Genomic DNA, 17940 nt, shown 5'->3' on the forward strand with positions numbered 1-17940 from the left:
TCAGGAGAAAGTCCCAGCTGAGTTAAATGAGAGCACAATGCGTTTTTGCAGGGAGCACTTTATTAAAAAGGTTTGATCAGCTAATACTTGTTTTAAAAGTTGCATTAAAAAAATCACGAAGGAGGTCACGCTGTTCTACAAGGGACATCAATTGGCATAAGTGAGGCAAGATCCGTGGCTGCTACAGATGCTGATGTGTAGAGGGCAAGAGGTCTGTGAGCATGATCCTTCTGCCATTTCTGAGCAATTTGCTTCTCACCAATCGTTATTTTTGCTCTCTGTCTCTCTCTCCATGCACACATCAACACATTCTTTTCACGTTCTCAGCAGCTATTCTGAACTCTACTTTGCTGCTGATGCACACATCAATTTAATTAGATGCCAGCTTGGTTCCATCGCCGATTGCTGTAAAATGTTGGTGTCACTAGCTCTCATTAGCAGATAGTAAGTCTGTGTAAGCGTCTCAGGGATGGCGATTTATCCAACTAGGCTGGCAGCTGCGGCAGGTTCATAAAGTAGTTGTTAAAAAGAATTTCAGAAAGCCGTTTGATGTTGCTTAGCCAGATTTGTAAGGTTTCTGAGACCTTTTCCTCTGCATTCAGAAACAATGTGTTGCTACCCTGTGGGTACTTCTTTGCTGTGGCTGGTATCCTGCTGCTCTGCTGCCGTTTGAAGAAACTCCGCTTTCCTGATATTTGTTCCCCTCTCTGTGGGCAGTAGGCAACAGATACTTTTTGGTAGATATAATTGATGCAATCTAGGGCTTAGTGTTCCTACTCTAGGGACGTGCTTTTCAGATTTCTAAGGATTGTGTCTATCTATGTAGTTCCTATTATGCAAAGAGGTCTTGTATTCACACCCCAGCCAATTTGGTGGCCCCGTTGCACAGGGATCTGCGAAAAAAGAGGAGGGGTATGTGTTGTTAATGTAAAAGAGTGGTTGAGTATAGACCAGAAGTACCCGAGCACTTGGTAATGTTATGGTCCTATGTCAGTTAGTTGTGATGATATTTGGGGAATTTGTTTTGACAACATTTCTGCAAGAATATAGCAATCACCCCCACGTCAAGGGGCGTAAATGTCCGGGAACGCCCTGCCAGCACGAGGGCTGTTGGTCATTGCCAGCCATGAATGCATGCCGACAAAGTGATGATAGCTATTCTCATCCTGCGGTTGGACTGGGGAGCAAATCGTTTTCTTTTTTTTGTTTTTCCTGAGCCCAATCTCCAGTAAAAAAATAAATACAAATAGGATGGCCGCCACCATAGGAAAACTGACGTAGTCCCTTTTCTTTTTCAATAGCAGCCACATACAGGAAGAGCGCCTGGAGCCATAGCACAAATCTCTGGTCGAGCAGCCTAATGGTGGGGAGTGAGGCTGTGGGGGGAAAGGGCTTGGGTGGCTTTAGGGCTGAGGGGAGAGTATGGGGAGGCAACAGGGAGAGGCTCCTCTTTGCCTCACCACAATCAAGATTGCGCCAGCCGGGGAAGGCCTTTGGATGACTGGAAAAAGCAGGTGGGTCCACATGTGTATTCGCACCAGCTGTACTCCAGCATGGGGTCTGGCATGGATTCACATGCTCATGAATATTCCCTGTCGTCAGGCTGGGAATCCTCGGTAAATAAAAAATCAGTTTGTTTCGTTTCTGAACTGTCTTTCTCCTAATAACCAATCACTGATCTTTGGGTCATATTGCCCCCAGCCAATTACTGCCCTCTACTTAAGTCTCTACTCTGGCAGCCATCTTCAGATTTTTACTGCACGTTCAAGTGTTGGGAGTCCTCGTGCTATAGCTCTCGAGCTTTTATTGCGTTTTGCGATTTTTCAAAGAGTTTAATCTCATTTTTTCGGTCAATCGAGCCTCAAGCTCCACCATTTCTACTTCCGATTAACGGGGTACCATTTCGGATTTTTCTACGCCCATCAAGGGAGACGTTCTCGTCGAGTTTCATTTTTTGGAGGATTCCGGAAGACCTTTGAGGCCTACCCCGCGTGGACATGGCCCAGGACAAAGGAAACACGACGCCCGGATCCAAGCTGTTCAGGAGCTGCCCTGTATGCGGATTGCAGAATGTCTTCAAGGAGGATGAGCATTCCAGATGCCTCTACTGCCTTCACGAAGACAAAACGCACGTGGAGAAAGACTGTGCGTTTTCCAAGAACATGTCGGAACGGACTATGAAGGATCAGCGTATCCGCCTCACCAACTGGCTGGAAGGGAAGAGCCCAGCGGTAGGTGAGAAGAAGTCCGAGCGGTCTTCTAAGACCTTTGAAGGTGCTCTGGCAACAGGGGCCCATCAAAAGGCAAAGCACCGCAAGTCCGCGGGCACCAGGAGCGCCGATCGGTCGCGCTCCTCGGCTGCCAGGCAGGGTGCAGTGCACTTTCACCGATGCCATCAACCACGAGCCAATGCTCTGGCTCGGGGAAGAGGAAATCAGAGAACCCGGGTAAGCTTCGGGAGAAGCCCCGGTCGATCCCAACGGCGACAGCCAAGGGGGAGCGAGGCAGTGACCCTCCCCCCAAGGTGAAGGCCTCAAACGCGCCCAAAGTCGCGAAGGCCCTGATTCACCCGGCTAAGGCCTCTATCGAGGGAGTCGTGGCGGCTCTGACGGAGGCTGTGAAGGTGACCTCAATCGCCCAAGGTACAAGAGTACCGAAGAAACCTTTCTTTGTTTGTCGTCATGAATCCGCCAGCCTTCTAAGGCAAGAGACTTTTACAAGAAGGAGACTTAGCCTATGAAGGTTTTGATATAGTTGAACTGAACTGGGAACCTCGTACTGACATAGCCAAGGAGTGTGCTGTGCTCAAGAGTTCTGCCTTGCTCTGTGCTTCAAACGTGGGGAAGGTAGACCCAGCCATACCATCTTGACATTTCATTTTGTGACCACTTCTTTCTTTCCTGGTGAACATAATCCCACACTCTTTTTGTAATTTAGCAGTAAGGAATTGCCAATAGTTTTTTTTATTTTACTATAGGCCCTTTTATTTGACAAGACACAACTGCCTTATTATTATTTGAGGTCGTAGCTTGCTCGCATCTTAAATTTAGGTTTAGATTAGGCGTTTATCTCACACATTATAAAGTTCAATAAACACCCTTGAACTGTGATCACTTATTTGTCTTTACTGCTGCCACCATGAGTTAATTACAGAGCTCAATGGGAAAATCGTTTTTGGGCTTCTTATTTGCATGAAATGCAGGGCTTTGGGGAAAATCGTTTTGGGATGTAAGTAAATAAATGGGAAATTTTGTTTTGCACACTTTACAATTGCTTGAATGGCAGCCTAACTTATTTTGGGATTACAGATACCCCCCTAACCCTGCTTCTGTGCAGAAGACAGGGGTTTCAGAAAGGTAGAGTCACCCAAGTACTTTGTCTATACCGACTCTAACACACTGGGCATGGACTTTGTTAGTTTTGAACTCTAACAACACTCATCCCGTGATTTCTTTATATGGGAATTAATTGATTTAACTTCCATTCAATGCGCTAAGGATCTACACAGCTTCCCGCCTCCCCACAATTTAATGGAAAGGATTAAGGAAGTCAGTTCCCAACTCAATTCAATTTAAATGGACAGGGTGATTTACTCTAGTGGAATTAATTTGAGTTGGATTTAATACAATGTGCCAAGGGTCTCCCCAGTTCTACACCCTTACCTGCTATGCAAGATGGAGATTAATGCTGGCAGATTCCCCCCCGGCCCCCACACAATTTTGTTGGCATTTAGATTAATCTACTTACGTGGGCGGCCTTGGCAAAAGGCTTCGGTCAAGGATAGTCCCAAGCACCCAGACTTCCCCTGGCTCCGCAAATGGCAGGCCCGGCTAGCTTCTAGATTTCCCCGTCTGTCTCCCATGCAATGTTTAAGGCCTTGGTAGCTCTCACTGTTTCTCTGCTGGTTCTTTGCAAGAGTCCAGAAGCAGACTACCGTGAAAGTCAAGGGCAAAATCAAAAGTCCAAAAAAAGGTACCAAGAGTCGAAAAGTCAAAGAAAGATCCCTCTCAGATTGAAAACTGAACTCTTAATAGTGCTGATGACACTCAATTATTATCATACTTCCCATGCTACGGATTGTCCAGCTCTCTTCCGCTCCATCCCCCCAATACGCTGACTGCCTGCTAATAGGACAAGGAGTTAGGGGGTGTGAATGATGGAGCCTGAGGAAGGAGAAAGAGTCATCATCCCAAAATGACAAGTGGGTTTACATTTTTTCTGTGTCCTTAAGATCCAACATGGCAGCTACCCTAATTGTACAGATAACTGCAGGCACATTCATATTTTTGAGATCTTAATATATTTTATGGCGATTCGGAAAAATGAAATCGTATCTCAGCACGCCCTTCCTGGGAGGAGCTATTATTTTAATCGATTTACTCCTGAACCGAAATAGTCACAAATCTGCCCCTTCCGGATTCAAACCTTAGTTCCATAACCTTCTATTGCCCTTGAATTATGGGGAGGCCGGAATCCTATTTGTCTTCATAACTTAAATTGTATACATTACACAGGATTCATATTTACATGGTACGAATGAGCTTTTTATTCCCATTGAGTCTGGGATGTGCTCACTGGGACGCACAATTCTCTTTTAAATGAAGAAAAGGGGGCTCAATGTTACTCGTATGGCAAGGCATCACATGGGTCCCTCAGTTTCACATAGCCCCTACCTATTCCTAAGTTGCATTTCGAAGGGATTGTGTCTTCCGACGTATTCCTTATCTTAGATAGCTCCTTCCAGCTCTGCTGGCCTCGGAAAAGTTTTCTCTAGAGGGCGCTGCGCGTCGACATCCGCCGAGTCGATGTCCCTCGAAAGCCACCGTATCGACGTCGACGTCATCCTGCCTATAAAGGCCGCGCGCAGCGTCCGTTGCTCAGTTCCGTTTTTCCGCGCTTACTCAGTGCCTCGGAATACCGTTGCTCAGTTTTGTACACAATTTATCCTATTTACCTCGAGATATTCGATCCGTACTCGATGGCTTCCTCGTCGGAACCGACGACCCCTCGGTCCGGCTTCAAAAAATGCCCAGATTGTGGGAAAAAGATGTCGCTGACCGACCCTCAGAGTTTGTCTGTGGTGTTTGGGAGCTGAACACCATTGTTCGGAGTGCGAGGACTGTATGTCCATGACAGCTAAGGCCCTGAAGGAGCGTAGGGGGAAGCTGGAGAAAGGTAAGACTTTTAAAGCTTCTTCTTCCTCGACGAAGTCGAGACATTCGTCTCCTCGTCACCATTCGCGCTCCAGGTCTCGGAGTGGGTCCCATCACTCCTCGAGATCGAAGCACTCGAAGAGGAGACGTCGAAGATCCCCTTCTCCGTCCTCCTCTTCCTCTGTTTCTCCAAAGAGAATCCCTTGCCCCACGAAACATAGTTCCCGGGCTGAATGGGAGGAATTCCGCAAAAATATGATGAGCGTCTTCGAGAAAGCGGCCTCGACCCCCTCGAAGACTGCCAAGAGCGATGCTCTGGTCGAAAGACCCGAAGGTCAAAAACGCCGCGAGTGGCAGTACCCGGCGAAGGAAGCTTCTCGAGCGCGTCACGAACCCTCGAGTAAAGCCATGACCTCGAAACCTTCTTCGAAGTTTCCGTCGACGCCATCGACGAAGGTTCTGTCGACGCCGAAGTCGGTGTCTTCGACGCCGTTTTCGAAGGGACCTTCGACACACGGGTCTGAAGACTCGAGGCCATCTTCGACACCGGCGTCGACGCCAAGGAAAGTCACGTTTACGACGCACCCAGTGGCTATCCCCAGGTCCTCGATGACGATGGCGTTGAGATTGTCGACTTCCTCGAGCAGAATCCCAATTCTATCGAGGTCCTCGAGGCCTCCGCCTTTGTTTTCGACGCCACGCCCGAAGCCTTCGGCGCCGACGACATCGACGTTTTCGAGGCCGATTATGACAAGTTTGGCACCCTCTGCCTTGGAGATGGGTTTTACACCCTTTGTGAGTTCAGAACAATTGAGAACTATGTCCTCAATTATGGAAGAGGGTGAGCTATCTGAACAGGAAGACACATTTGAGTTGCAGGGACCTGCAACCCCAGTTAGAGAGGAGTTATCCTCAGAAGAATGCAGGTTAAAGGATCTTCATGATTCCTTACATGAGGCAAGTGGGTTAGACACTTCCCCTGAAGTGGAGTTTGCTAGGCCAGACCCGGGGGAGCATGCTGAAACCCCCTATCGAGCCTTAATGGCCAGGATCACATAATTTATGGGGTGGTCAACACCTTCATAGGCTTTCCAACAAGATGACCTCACGGATATTCTTGACAAAGGTCCACAGGAGGATCCTGTAGTGCCCTTTCATAAAGCTCTTCAGAGGAAGATTATGACGAACTGGGAAACCCCAGATGTCGTCCTGGCAGTAAATAAAAAACTGTCTACAAAATACAGGGTATCTTCTGCAGACCCGGAGTTTTTGTCAAAACACCCATCCCCAGAAAGTCTGGTGGTACAGGCAGCATCTTCTACTGACGTCAAGACTGCTTACCCTACCGTCGCACAGGACAGGGACGATAAGAAATATGATGCTATGGCAAAGAAAGTTTTTTCGGCATGTAGCATGGCGTTAAAATCTGTTAATGCTACTTGCACCCTTGCTAGATTCAGCCATACACTTTGGGAGTGTGCTTCTACAGCGGCTGACTGCATCCCAGAGGGAGAGGAAAGGGAGGCGTTCCTAAATATCATACAGGATGGCAAAGACGTTATGTGCGAATCCCTCCAGACGGGCATTGATTCGGCTGACAGTATCAGCAGAGCAATGGCGGCAAGTACAACAACCAGGAGATTCGCTTGGTTGAGAAAGTCTGGTTTTGCCCCAGATGTGCAAGCCAGGCTCTTGAACATGCCATTCGATGGCTCTTCTTTGTTTGGGAAAAAGGCGGATGACAGTTAGGAAAAACTGCAAACTTCAAAAGCAGCAGCAAAATCCCTAGGCGCTGCAATCCGTCAGACACCTTTTCGTCCCACAGGAACCTCTGCGAGGGGCAAGTCCTTTCGCTTCTACTCCGGAAGAGGTAGAGGACGACCGGCTCAAAGGGGACAAAGAAGAACTACCCGAGGTGGACGGGGTAGATAGTCAAAAGCCGCAGCAACAGCAGGTGCCTCTTTACAATCGGCATCTGCATCAGCCGCCCCAAAACCACTCTGAGGACTTCCCTCACAGGGCACCTGTAGGAGGCAGGTTAACTCAACATCTGGCGGAATGGCAGGCTATCACGTCAGATGCTTGGGCATTGGAAACAGTTGCCCAAGGTTACTGCCTGCCTCACCTACGCATACCTTAGAGTCATCCACCGGCGATCAGCTCTGAGAGCTCCAGATCCGCTCCTCTTGCAGGAAATTTTGGACCTTCTAGAGAAAGGTGCCATAGAACCGGTACCTGTAGCGGAGAGGAACAAGGGCTGGTACTCCCCTTACTTTCTCATTCCAAAGAAAGACGGAGGACTGAGACCCATCTTGGACTTGCGAGAATTGAACAAATTCCTCAGGAAAGACAAATTCAAGATGGTAACTCTTTCTCAGATCCTTCAGGCCCTTCAGTTCCAGGACTGGTTGACATCTCTGGACCTTCAGGACGCTTATTTCCATGTGCCTATCCATCTCAAACACAGGAAATACCTGAGGTTCGCAATTGGCAACTCTCATTATCAATTTCGAGTGCTGCCATTTGGGCTGACCTCCCCCCCGAGGGTCTTCACCAAGTTAATGCCGGTAGTGGCAGCAAGTCTAAGGAGGGAAGGGATTCACATCTACCCCTACCTGGACGATTGGTTGATCAGGGCTGTATCTTCGGAACAAGCTCAGATCCAGCTAAATCACTTTTGCCACTCCCTTCACAGACTGGGCTTCTCCCTCAATTTAAAGAAGTCACAAATGATACCATCGCAGAGACTCCAGTTCATCGGAGCGATCCTGGACACTTCCCTGGGAAAAGCCTCGCCACCAGAGGTGAGGGCTCAAGATATTCTACAGATGGTTACCAAGTTCCAAAATGCCCAACGTCTCCCAGCCTTCGACTTTTTGAGGTTGCTAGACCTCATGGCATCCTGCATTTTCCTAGTGCCAGAGGCTCGCCTGAGAATGAGATCCCTCCAGTGGGCACTGAGGACTCAGTGGTCACAATTCTCAGGAAGAATGACAGAGCTTCTTCAGGTTCCCGACAGGGTGGCTCGACACCTTCAGTGGTGGGCCTGTCAGGAGAACATTCTGAAAGGAGAACAGTTTTGGCAACCCTGGCCGGAGATAACAGTAGTCACAGATGCCTGACTCACGGGGTGGGGAGCCCACGCCAACGACTTGACCATCAGTGGTCGTTGGTCTCCATCAGAGTCCAGACTACATATCAACCTGTTAGAGCTGAGGGCCATCAGACTTGCGCTGAAGGCATTCCTGCCAGCTGTACAAGGGAAGGATGTCCTGATAATGACGGACAACACAGTGGCCATGCATTACCTCAACGAAAGAGGAGGCGTAGGATCACTACCCCTGTGCAGAGAGGCGATGCAGCTCTGGTTTTGGGCAATCCAAGAAGGAATCTCTCTATCGGCAGCTCACCTAGCCGGAGAGAAGAACTTGACAGCGGACGCTCTGAGCAGGCAGAGCACAGTCTCCCACGAGTGGGAACTAGCTCAGGAAGTCCTTCAAGAGGATCTGTTCGCCACCAGTGTCAACAGGAAGTGCGATCTCTTCTGCTCAAGGGAATTTCCCCCGAGAGGAGCTCTGGGAGACGCGTTCATATTGGACTGGGAGTTTCCGCTTCTGTACGCGTTCCTACCGGTCCCTGTCATTCCTCAAATGATCAGGAGGTTGAGAAGATTCCGGAAGACCATGATCCTAATTGCCCCGGATTGGGCCAGGAGAACGTGGTACCCGGACCTTCTAGACTTGTCCATCTGCCCTCCAATTCGACTTCCACTCAGAGAGAACCTACTCTCACAGAAGGGAGGTCAGGTTCTCCATCCAGACATGAAAACCCCCAACCTTCACGCTTGCCTTCTGAAAGGCTGAGGTACAAGGATTGGGACCTCCCTGATGATGTTATGGAGGTGTTGCTTTCGGCAAGGAGGCCAGCAACAAAGTCTTTATACCGCTGCCGTTGGAACTTATTTTGCAGCTGGTGTAGAGAAAAGGATATCGACCCCTTTTCATGCGTTACACCAATGATTTTGTCCTTCCTACTCTATTTGGCGAATTCAGGCCTTCAAGTTGGCACCATTAAGGGCTATCTCGCAGCGCTATCCATCTTTAAGCGCACTGCGGAAGAACCATCCTATTTCAAGTTACCCTTGGTTATACAGTTTCTAAAGGGGTTAACCAATGTTTATCCCCCAAGACCATTCCAGGTTCCCCTATGGGATTTAAACTTAGTCCTAACTTTCCTGATGGGCACACCTTTCGAAACCACTCCATTCTTGTTTGTTAAGATTTCTTACCATTAAAACTGTTTTATTAATAGCACTTACATCTGCTAGAAGGGTGAGCAAGTTACAAGCTCTTTCTTGTAAACCCCCTCATACAATCTTTCACAAAGACAAAGTTGTCCTGCAAGTGAAGCCTAATTTCCTCCCAAATGTGGTTTTCTGAATTCCATATCACTCAGAAGATTACCCTGCCATCTTTCTATCCTCCTCCTCATCCGGGGAAAGAGGAAGAGAGGTTACAAAGGCTGGACCCTAGAAGGGCTTTAGGTTTTTACATCAGTAGACTGGCCAGGATAAGACAAACAGACCAGCTGTTTGTAGGCTACATAGGTTACAAGCTAGGGTTACCAATAACTAAGCAGACCATTTCCAGATGGATCATTCTAGCCATTTTGGAATGTTATAAACTGGCAGGAAAAGAGCCCCCTCAAAACCTTAGGGCTCATTCGACCAGAGGTATTGCAGCTTCATCGGCCCTCAAAAGAGGCGTCCCGGTTAAAGACATTTGTGCGGCCGCCACATGGTCGTCCGTCCATACCTTTACACGATTTTACAACTTGGATTCCTCCTCCAGTCAAGAGACTAGGTTTGGAAGGGCTGTATTGCACTCTATTCATCAATAGAAGGCAGCATGAAGTCAGTACTCCCACCTCCAATAATAGAATACTGCTATGGGAGCCTATCTAAGATAAGGAATAAGTCGGAGGACACAATCCCTTCGAAGAACAAGTTACTTCTTACCTTGTAACGTTCTTTCGATGGGATGTTCCTCCAACGTATTCCTTATCGACCCTCCCATCCATCCCCGCAGTTCTACTTCCCTGGTTGTTGCAGCTTACGCTCCTTCAGGGTAATTAGTCTAGTCCAGACAGAAATACTGTGGGCTACAAAACGGAACTGAGCAACGGACGCTGCGCGCGGGCTTTATAGGCAGGATGACGTCGATACGGCAGCTGTCGAGGGACATCGACTCGGCGGACGTCGATGCGCAGCGCCCTCTAGAGAAAGAGAGCAGAGCTGGAAGGAGATATCTAAGATAAGGAATACGTCAGAGGAACATCCCATCGAAAGAACGTTACAAGGTAAGAAGTAACTTGTTCTTCTCCATAGTCACCTGACCCAGACATCTGCTTATGTTTGATCATCCATTAGTGGCTCTGAAGCTAGTTCTTGAGGTAGAGTTAGCCCTGAAAAGGGCATTTCTGTTGGCCACTTATGCAGAGCTAATGGGGAGGACTGACCTGAAAGGCCATTTCTTCTGGCCATCGCTATTGGATTCAATCCCTAGGACTGGACCAGTGAGGGAGGATCACCTGGAGGGGGTGGGTGGGTCCTTGGGAAGTGGAAGTGGGACACCAATGGGTAAGATGTGATTTACTCCTTCTTATAACAACTTTTCCCCAAATTACCACGTGGGATACTCAAACACTTTACCGCCCCTTTTCCGACATGAACATGTTCGCATATTACTAAGGATGACAAACTAACACCTGAGCCATTTACTTGACATGTCCCAACACAGGAGTCGGGCAAAGTAAGGCAATTGACCAGAACCGCGCACACATGATGGCCCTTTCTCTTCCCCATAGGGGATAAAAGGGGGAGCACGAGAGCACAGTACGAGCAAGGCAGACCGCACGATGAGAGCGCTAACTCAGCATGGCAGTTCGAGGGGGTGACGAGGAGAGAGGCGACCTTGCCCTTTCCGACCAAGGCCTGTGAAACCTCTGCAGAAGGAATTGTAAGACCGCGAACAATAGCCAATGTGTGGTGTAGCAGATGTCAACGGTACACAGGGCTCTCCTCCGCTGATAATCAATCCAGGGAGAGAGCCTTTTCTCTGTGGTACCAACCTGGATTCCAGAGAGAAGAAAAGCCAAGAAATTCATCACAGCCAGCCAGTGAGTCAAGGGGGGGCCTGATAGGAAACCGAACTGTACTGAACGAAAGTAGCAAATAGCTTATTGAACTGTGAAAGTACAAAGAACTGTTGATACCAAAAGGGGGAAAACCAGCAAAAGAGCAGTTGGGCACCATGTGGGTGCTCACTCAGGAATCTCGGGGCGATTACCTGATTGTTGAAACTACCGTAACTAGAAGGCTTTGGGAAAGGCGAGAAAGGGGTCAAAGTGGTCATACAGGGGTCCAGTAAAATCCCCTGTACATTTGAAAGTTTTTGACCGACAGATGATTGTGAAGCTAAGGGAAGTGAATCCGGCATGTTAAGAACTGATTGAGAAAATGTGCGATTGGCAAAATTGGCAATGGTGAACCCGAAGGAGCGATGCTGCTAATCAAGGGGCGAAGTCTAAAGTCCAGATATGCAGTGTGTTGACAAGAGTGAACCCGTCAGAGGGATGTCCACAGTGAACTGTTTAAAAGGACATTAAAATTCATGAATGTCACAGATGAAATTGTGTTGAGCAGCCGTAGTGAACCCGGCTGAGGGAGGCTAAGTAATGAGAAGGGTCTGATCCCGGAAGAGGTAGACCCAGGGGTAAAAAACCATCACCAAGCCATAATAAACAAGACGGAGGGAGGCTGACATTCGAGAAAGGGGTCAGATCCCAGAAGAGGGGATCCCAGGGCTAGGACGCATCACCCAAAGTGCAAAATAACTTTTGTTGAACTTTTGTTTTTAGTAGCTTGAACCTACCTGGCCCTCGGAAAGGAGAAAACTACCGAAAGTCTCTTGATATCATTACAAACTTTTTGTAGATCGGAGCTCGGAAGAGGGGGGATCAAGGGGTGAAAGGTCATCATCCGCCGCGTGTACAGAAAATTACTTTTGTTTATTATTTTGAAACACATCAGGTCCTCGGAGGCAAGAGACTTTTTGTAGATAAGAGACTTAACCACCGAAGGCCCGATTGCTAAGAGCAGCACTGTTGGCTCGTGCCGGAAAAGCTCGAGCGTGTGTTGTGCTCCAGAATCATACCTTGTCCCATGCTTAAAAACGTGGGGAAGGGAGACCCCGATTACCGCATCCTGACTTATTATTTGTGAACACTTCCTTCTTTATTATGAACATTATCCCACACTTTTTGTATTTAGCGTAAGGATTGGCAATAGGTTTTTTAGTATAGGCACTTTTATTTGATAAGATGCTATTCAGGCTGCTTTTTTATTGTTTGATGGTCGAAGCTTGCTCCCATCTTAGGTTTAGATTAGGGGTTTTTCCATCCTACCTATACAGATTAATAAACACCCTTGAACTGTCATCACTTGTGTCTGTCTTTACTGTTCCCACCATGCGTTCCTTACAATTTATAACTGAACCAGGCCTGCTTTCCCTGGTCGGGCTAGTCCTTGAGGTCAAGGTTTCATAGGCACAGACCTTTCAGTGAGTGGGAATAAAACCAGCTGCATCCATACTTCAGAAAATCGACAAGATGTGCTAACATGTAACATTTTAGCATTATATCTGGGCATGTTGTTTGAAATACTCTTTCTTGAAAGACAGTTTGGACAGATAAAAGTTCACTTTAGTTATTATTCACACAGGCCACAATTACATAGAAAAATCCAACGAGTGGGCCTTTCCATTTGAATGTCAGTTTATTTTTGAAAAGTAATGTCTTTCTCCGAAATATGTCACTAGTCTTAATTTTTTAAATGTAAGGCACAATTCCTCCTTCCTCCTTGGTATATTTCCCATTCCTGTCCTTTCCATGTATATCTTTCCGTGTGTGCTGCTGCAGTTTTGAATCTGTCAAAAGGAGCCTTTTCCCAGTGCACACGAAGTCGGCATCAGCAGCACCACCTTTTATGCATATTCATTGGACATATCCATCAGTTTTAAGCTCTCCGGTAGATTCCCCTTCGCTTGCGCACATGTTCATTTTAGATGAGTTGGCTAGGCCCATTTCTTTCCATTTCACTAGGCCTTATGTTGAAAATCACAGTTTTGTGCTGGCTTTTATATTTCAGTGGAACTCCACATTAGCCAGCTTTAATCTCACAATAGGGGTCTATCATGGCATCCATCTCTGTCACTCTGAGACTGTCTTTTCACTCCACATATTCTTCATGAGATGTCCATTTAACTCCCTGAGAAGTCTTTACAAAGAGAAAGAGTGAGTGGATCTCAATGTAGACACACCATGGGACTTAGTCTATAAAATATATATTTTCCAAGAAGCATATACTCAGTCCCTAACTTCTTGGGAAGCACAATCTATTTATATATTCCGAGCTCTCAGTACTGACAAATAACAGGGGACACAATGTAATTTAATACCTTTTTTAGTATGCTCCCCTCAGGATTCTTTCACCTTTATATCATACTCGCATATGAATTTCCTTTGGCTGTCTCACAAACAGGTGGGCAAAGTTACGGGAGCCTGAGAAACTAGAGTGTGCAGAAACCCTATAAAAGGGGTATTGAGGAAGATATGAACATTGTGAATAACGGGTGGGAGAGATATCCAGGTTACGGGAGCCTGAGAACCCGAGTGTACAAACACCCTATGAAAAGGGGGAAAGAGAGAGACATGAACACTTTGAATAAGGGGTGAGAAAGCCACAGAAGTTGGAGCTCTGACGGAACAAAGTGGGCACCCTCTTATGGGCTGTTTCACTTCTCCCCCTCAATGTACAGGTGGGCATCAGTCAGCAAGATGGTATCAGCTTTCTTCCGCAGCCTGTCTGCTGTCTCTCCTTCTGAAGAAGACCTAGAACTTAAACACCTATTAAGCCTCACTTGTAGGGCTCAGGCAATAATCCAAAATGGGTCCAAAAGAGCAATCTATTCCTTGTTCTTGTTATCAATTCTTCTTTCTCCTCCTTCCCCCATCAGTCAGTGGGTGAGCGAGCAAGTCTTTCATGCTCCCCTTTTCAGTGTGTGTTTGGCCTTTTATAGAACAGTAACCCTACCCTTTTTGAGGTGTGTATAATTTCCCCAATTTAATTGGTCAGTGTATGTGATTGGACAGTATTCCAAAAGTGGTGTAACAGTTGACATGCACCTCTGCGGTCATTGGGCATATTACTGAAGGGGGCAGTTTCATGGGAATAACTTCTAGACCCAGTTTCCCTCCCATTTCATTGGATATATTCTCTGAGATTTCTTGCATTAAACATGGTAACATTATTCTGAAATAGTAAATACCACACATATGACCACTTTACTAATCGGCTCACAGATTTCTCTCTTTGGCACTAATCATACAATGCTATTTTCATCATGATGGCACAAATGGGTACTAACTTACAGATTTCCATTTATATACAAATTATTTTCCCATTTCAAAGTAACTGGCTTATCACTGCAGACACTAGGACATATGTTTTTATTTTATTGTCAATTTTTAACATGCTTAATACTAGCAAGTGTTTTGTAAGCATGGGATTGGGATTCAAACATGTGTGCGGTCAGCATTTCCTTGCCTCCAAGACAAATGTGTTTCCCCTGAGCTATCCTGCTGTGCGCTGTTTCCGCATGACAAAATACAAATTCACATAATTTGCATAATTAAAAATCACACAAGAAAAATATACCACTCTTGCTGATCATTTAACAGGAAATAACCCTATATGACATTCTCTGTAAGATTTATGAGCAAAATATTAAATCTCAATGTACCATTTTCTCCATTTACACATTTATTTTAATTATTATTTGTTTATTTATAGGGCGCCGGAAACCCGCAGGTATGAGAGCACCAAACATGAACACAAAGGTGCGACAACAATAAAACTGGACAAACAGGAGCTGTACATAGTCATTAGAGGGGCTTCATTGAAAGAATAGGGTTTTTTGCTGTTGGTGGATCCTTTTGTGCTCCATTTTCTATCTCTGGTCTAAAGGGAGGGAGTTCCATACCTTAGCAGCAAGGACCGGTTACGATCTTCCAATGCTGTTAACAAGCTTGAAACTTGGAATTTTGACCAAGGCTAGCGTTGATGAACAGAGCCTTCTTGAGGGCTCGTAAGGAGACACACATGTTTTAATGTAGACTGGAAGTGTACCTTCTAAGCACTGCATATTACATGCAGTTATTAATTTGTCTGCCGACTACAGAATGTCTGATATTTTTGCTGTTGATCCGGAGCTGGAAGTATGTCCCAGAGGGCTGGTGGTGGTCAAGTCCCTTGTTTTATGACTCTGATTCCTGCCTGTACTCCTTTTAGTTTCCAGATCCTGGCAGATGTTCGATAACCTTAATCTGGACACTTCATCCCTTCTCCCTAGAGGGGAGCCAGCCCTTTTGAGGCTATTTAGGTGAGCTTGCTACGCATGAACCCACCCTAGGGGTCTGGCCAAGTGTGACCTAACTGGGAGTGACTCCCCTCTTGGGGACAAGGGAGGGGGTTCATTATAAGGCGGGCGGTAAGGGATACTGGGCACTGGTAAGGAGACCGGTGCCGGTAATCCCTTAACGCCCTATTCCAAGGTCCCTTGGCAGGGACCGTAAGGAACGTGTGGTCCGACCACACGTCCCTTACGGGTCCGCTAAGGGACCAGGGCGCTAATAACGGGCTTGCAAGTCGCGAGCCTATTATTAGCGCCCTCCCCATTCCCATTGAGCCCTATGGGGACTCAAATGGGAATGGGGAATGGTTTGTGCAATGGGGACTTACCGGTCACGCCAGGGTCGGACTACACCGGTAAGTCCCCATTGCACAACACCGGGCCGGACCCGTTATTGGTGGCAGTCATGGCGTAAAAAGCGCCATGACTACCACCAATCTCAGAATGAGGCCCTAGGACTTCCATTCCAAAGCAGATTGCCCATTTCAAACCATCTTGTCTGCAGATATGGATGTGGAAGAGACTTTAGTATCATCTGTAATGAATATATTTCACAGCAATCCTTAGTTACCTCTATTGGCTACAGGTAATGCTGAATAAAGCCTGAATGCCATGGACAATGAAGGACACTGTTTCATTTATTCCTGTGACGTGTATAAGAAAGGAGACGCCTACGCCGGGAGGAGAATGGCTATGCAGAGGCAAACCTCCACAGTATCGATGTCCTGAAGGGGTAGAGTCACGCTAGGCCGCAAAGCCTGTGGCAGCAAGGAGAGTGAGCGAGACTCTGGCTGAATGCCAGGAGGATGGCTTTCTACCTGACCGAGAAAACGAGGTTGGAAAGGGAGCAGCGACGGAAACACTCCTGTCCCGTCTGGTGGCGCGACTACGAACAAGCGGTAGGTCAGTAACGAGCACCGAGGCCAGATCTTACGAGGGAGCCCGGGTCAGCGAGCTCCACACAAGTTGGACCGTAGCTTCAGAGACCAGTAGCCACAGAGAAAGGCGCCGATGTTATGGAAGCCTGAGAAACCGGACTGAGAACATAACAGGTACGAATATTGGGAGTAACAGCTGTGAAAGCTATCAAAGTTACGGGAGCCGGAGAAACCTAAGTGTGCAAACACTCTACGAAAGGGTGATCGAGAAAGATGCAGGCATTGTGAATAATGGTTGGGAAAGCTATTAGGGTTTCAGAGTGTGAAGGCATCAGGAAGTAGACAGAGCCAACTAAAATAAAGTTTGGGTTATAAACTTGTATTAAACCAAAAGGAGGGTTGGAAAAAGGCCTAATTTTCCCTATGCTAAGGTGGGATTTTGCTACCTAAATGAAACTAAGCATGGTCAGTGTCAGGAAGTCTGAATCAAATGTCTGTGTCTAAAACCTATACTTGCCCTCACATCTATTTGTATACAATGTGTAGGGAGGTCGGCATACAAATGAGAACTGTTCAAATAAAAGTTCAGAACGTCTTCCAGCTCTTGGTTTGGAAAGGGGTTTCCCTTCCCCAAGGTGCAAAATAGTTCACAATACAAAACGGGGTTCCTTTCACAAGCTTTCAAGTCTTTCAACTTTCCAAAACACAATTCAGCTCTTGTGGTTTGATTACCTTTCACCAATTCCATAGAGTTCAGTTCCTTAATTTCGCACATGATTTCCTTTATATTCAATCACAAGCTTTTGTGGGTGATTTAAATGGCTTTTTCATAGTTGGGTGTACTCTGTCTAGACACAGTTGTCGGACCGCAGGTCGACCCATTACAGGTCACGCAATGGACACGCCTTACTTGCTGCTCCTTCATATTGAATCTGCAAGGAACTGGCCACTCCTGCTGCAGTCTCTACCTCTCCTGTCCCTTTCTCAGGCCCCCTGCACGGCACTGGCTTCTCACTTCATCTCTAAAACTCAAGACATCCTGTGTTCACTCTCCTCCTATCCCCTCCCTCCCCCTACTCCCTGCTCTTCCTCTGGCTCTTCTGCAGCCACCTCTCCCCCCTCCTTGTCTGCCTTTCCCCTGTTCTCCGCAGACAAGATCTCTAAACAAGTCCGATCTATGAAAGTCTTGTCGAAACAGGTTCACCCCTGTTCCTCAAACTATCAAGGACCATATTGACTCCCTGGCTCCTGCCCTGGCTGATTTCTGTAATCACTCCTCTGCCACCGGAGTCTTCCCATCCCCCCGACCCCCCTGCTCGGCTCACTATCGGCCAATCTCCATCACTCCCTTCCTGGGCAAACTCCTGGACGAACTGGCCA

The 17940-nt window shown here is 47.1% G+C and overlaps 1 protein-coding gene across 3 annotated transcripts in view; it reads left to right on the plus strand.

The window, feature by feature from the left end:
* Positions 1-17940, plus strand: part of CHCHD6 (coiled-coil-helix-coiled-coil-helix domain containing 6) — a 3402742-nt gene that overhangs the window by 632211 nt on the left and 2752591 nt on the right. The window lies entirely within an intron of this gene.

Source organism: Ambystoma mexicanum, chromosome 2p, assembly GCF_040938575.1.
Source record: "Ambystoma mexicanum isolate Mex_15411 chromosome 2p, UKY_AmexF1_1, whole genome shotgun sequence".
Lineage (NCBI taxonomy): Eukaryota > Metazoa > Chordata > Amphibia > Caudata > Ambystomatidae > Ambystoma > Ambystoma mexicanum.